The sequence below is a fragment of the Alosa pseudoharengus genome, unplaced genomic scaffold (assembly GCF_046254945.1).
Source record: "Alosa pseudoharengus isolate Yale_2024_CS ecotype anadromous, Long Island Sound unplaced genomic scaffold, YU_APseudo_1.1 YU_APseudo_1.1_scf_25, whole genome shotgun sequence".
NCBI lineage: Eukaryota > Metazoa > Chordata > Actinopteri > Clupeiformes > Clupeidae > Alosa > Alosa pseudoharengus.
This window is the reverse complement of record NW_027468696.1, coordinates 628058-632127: the sequence shown is the minus strand read 5'-3', so window position 1 is coordinate 632127 and position 4070 is coordinate 628058. Positions and strand designations below refer to the sequence as shown.

Here is a 4070-nt window from a genome sequence, read left to right as displayed (position 1 = left end):
CCATTGTCTCAGGGAAGTTTAATCTGTTATTGCACCAAACACCCTCCTGAACACACCTCTCGCAGCCGTAATACGAATTATGATATTTTATGTTTTTGAGGAATGCTCTTGCTGGTGCATCGCATACAAAGGCCGAAATGATTATTTTGTGATTTTGTTGGTACATAACACCACTTGAGGAGATGACTGACATCTCCTCCACAAAATCGGAGAGATACTCTGCCAAATTTGATGGTTTTTTAAACCCAGAGTATAATGCCACAACGAAGGGAATTTGGTCTGGGTCTTCTTCAATTAATGCCAATATTGGCCAGAATTGGTTATTGCTACTTTTAAAAAGTGGCATGCCATCAATATTGATTTGCAGGTGGAGTGTTTGAGCGATTGTTAGGGTGGGACTGTCCTGCATCCTCACCAATACACCTTTAGCTAATCCAAAATAGTGCATGGAGCCCCCTGCTTTTTCTTCCACCTCTATGCTTTTAGGAGTTGACAAAAGTGTCCGACCATCTTTTGGGAGATCTGCATCGGGCAGGTGTTTGTTAAGGACAGCAAGAAGACTTGAAAGATGGCTGATTGGTGTGTTTGTTTCCACTGCCCACGCCTTTAAATCGTCACGTAATTTAATGTTGTCATATTCCTCATCAGGACTGTCAATGTCAATGTCAAAGTCCTCGTCTTGCATACAGTAATCGATATTTTGGATTTCCTCCAGACCACAGGTGGCGCTTATGTCCTCTAAACTAGAGCTAGTACTAACGTTACACCAGTCTCCTCCATCACAGCTGTCTAACGTTTCCGTCCCTGACATGTAGGAGTCGGAGCCATGGTCGGAGCAGTCGGAGTCGTGAGTAACGCTAACTTTTTCCACATTAAGTGATTGTAGCATAGAGACAATGGCCTCTGTATTTTTTTTTGTATGCCGTCTTAAAGACCTTTTTGATAGCAATTTGTTGCTCTCTGCCATTATTGTGACAGACAATAGCGTAAAGTTTACTAGATAACTGTTAGCATCAAGCAAGCTATAGCAGCTAGCGATATAGCTAACGTTAACGTAACCGTTTTCAGCTAACTTTAGCGAGCGAATCCGACTAACGCTAATTTACACAGTTATCGTTCTTGGTTTATGGTGTTGCGGTCTTGAAAGTGACCTTATAACCACTACTTTACCTGAATGTTGACCAAAACACCACAGTGTCTAATGTTAGACCAAAGTCTGTCGTTGGCGATCCCAGGTGAATTGAAAATCAGTTGATTTCAGTTAACTTTTATTCATACGCGCGCAGGTGTGTGTGTTACATCATAAGCACGAGAGCAACCTATATGTTCTATATTGTTGATGAACACAGTGGACCTTTTAACCTGTAATGTGTAGTGTAGCCTACAGTTTTTTTCTCCTACTCTCTCTGTGTGTGTGTGTGTGTGTGTGTGTGTGTGCTTTCAGACTCTGGAAAAATGTACTTATGAGGGCTTTATTTCCTTGAAGGTAACTATATTACACCCCCAGACACACACACATCAGTAGTCCTATGAGCTATGAGATGTCAGATTGTGTGTGTTGACACTGGAGGCACACTCACCTGTCTTATGTTCTTCAATGGAGGCTGAGGATGATGAAGACACTGTCTGTATGCTTGGAGTTGTGAGGGGAATTCTTGTAAACATGCACTACCAAAGTTTTAGCCTGATGAGCCAGACCTCACATCTTGATGTAGGACCATTCGCAGTGCTCAGTCCAAGGGGCGGGATAAACGGTTGTCTTTCAAATTCCCTCTGCACGCAATAGGATAGTGCTACAACCATGCATTTTCCCACCAGCGGAGCTAGTTGTTCAAACTTTTGCCAATTTAAACAAAGCTTAACTCGTGTCACGCTGTTCGCCAGCAGCAGCATCCATCTTCTTTGTTTTTTTAAGTAGCAGGGAATTCACGCAGAACAGTCGCAACTATGCCATCATTATGTTAAGTCCGCTTACTGATTCTATACACGATGTGATTGGCCTGACTGAAGTTGAATTTTTCCAACTCGCAAGCCAACGGAGAGTTGCTAGACTACCCTGGCAGCAAATTACATCACCTTGGCCGCTAGGGTGCGTCTAGATTTCTAGGCTACCAAAGTTTGGGATCACTTAGAAATTTCCATTCCACTCCATTATAGACAAAATACCAGCTGAGATCAATTACATTGTTTTTTTGTTTTTTTAATCAGTGCAACAGTTTTCAGGTTACACAGTATGCGCTTACATAATTGCAAAAGTGTTCTCTACTATTGTAGAAAGAAATGTCTTATCTCTAATGCAATATTTACATTGCCCATTATCAGCAACCATTCATCCAATGTTCCAAAGGCACATTCTGTTTACTAATATATAATTTCTCTGTTTCAGTAGCATCTGTTTCCTGTTACCAGCGTAACACAACACAGACTGTTTTTCTGCCGTGTATTCAGGGCACAGGCAGCTAGCGGATAGTGAGGCGATGTTTTAGCTTAGAAACTGCGTGACATGTCAACAACGTTTGTATTTACTTGTCACAGCCTGGCATACTGTGTTCATTATTCCATACATCTGATGTGTAGGCTAACTGCTGAACTATGAGGTCCGACAAGGGACCAGGGCTATAGGCTACAGTCAGGGCTACCCTGCTGAAAAAAAACAGCCTGACCAGCTTAAGGTGGTTTGCTGGTTGACCAGCTTGTTTGACCACCCTATGATGGTTGACCTGCTAGACCAGCAAAACTCATGCGACAACATAGCTTCGGCTGGTTTACCCAGCTTGCGATGGTAATTCAGCTGGTTTTGCTTGTCGTATCATCTCAAGTCATTTTAGCTGGTGTTGCCGGTCTACATTGCTGATTTATCTGGCCATGCCAGGTTATGTTGGTCATTCTAGTAAACCAGTATGACCGCCTTACACACACAGTATGCACTTACATAATTGCAAAACTGTTCTCTACTGTTGTAGAAAGAAATGGCTTATTTTTAATGCAATATCTACATTGCCCATTATCAGCAACCATTTATCCAATGTTCTAAAAGCACACTCTGTTTACTAATCTAATATCATTTCTCTGTTTCAGAAGCATCCATTTCCTGTTGTTACCAGCACCATGCCATGTATGTCGCTCTGCATTATCCACATGTACCCTGACCAATCACTGACTTGTTTCTTGCTGGGCATTTTTTATAACAGTGATAAACATTAAAAACATGAAAAGCATGAATATTTCTTTCAAACAACACAACTTGTGGTGAAGTCAGAGTATGCTTCCAATCAATCATTACACAACAGTGAAAAAAGTTCAAAATATAGTTTTCAATATAGATCGACAGATAGATACTTTATTGATCCCCAAGGGGAAATTCAATTCAATAAGAACCTAGACAAGATAAATTCATATATTGAAATTGGTCAATTGTTATTTCCATTGAATATTTTTATTTAAGTACACCAAGTAAGTACAGAAACCACTGTAAATGTGCCTTTGGCCTATTTGATCCATGCTTGCAAATACACACACCTTCAGCTGTGTTGCTGTGTGTGTGTGTTAGAGGGTGATTGACTAAATAGCACCACTGTACATTGTAAAATGAGTGTGACAAACATGTAATGCAACTTTTTTGTTTGTTTTTAAAATCCATGCTATCTATTTCTCTGTCTAATGTATATTTTTTTGTTTCTATCTGGTCCATTCAGGTGCTCTCTGCAGCTCAGAATGAGATTGGCTGGGACTTAATGGCACGCTACTGGGAAAGTGATTACTCACTCATGAGTGAAATAGTGATCTCGTATACTGTGAAATGCCAGTATTAAATAAATGATGGGCTTGTAAACATTGGGTTTGTGTCATGGTTTTCAGCAACAAACATACTTTACATGAAACTGTAAGATGACATTCACTTAAATTGTGAGTTATTAGGGGGAAGGCTGAAATCATTTGACAAATTAACTTTGTCTAATACAAAGATTTACTTGTTTGTATTAGGTGTAATTGCAGTGGCACATTATGATACACATTTAAATAATGCCCAGTCAGACATAAGGAATTTTCTATCAGAAAAACTTTATTGG

General features: G+C 40.2%; 1 long non-coding RNA gene across 1 annotated transcript; it reads left to right on the top strand.

Moving 5' to 3' along the window:
• The first annotated feature begins 801 nt into the window (after positions 1-801).
• LOC143099158 (uncharacterized) lies at positions 802-3755 on the top strand. The gene is made up of 4 exons (XR_012981414.1): positions 802-847; positions 1445-1486; positions 3079-3115; positions 3696-3755. It is a non-coding gene; the product is annotated as an uncharacterized LOC143099158 (long non-coding RNA).
• The last annotated feature ends 315 nt before the right edge of the window (positions 3756-4070 follow it).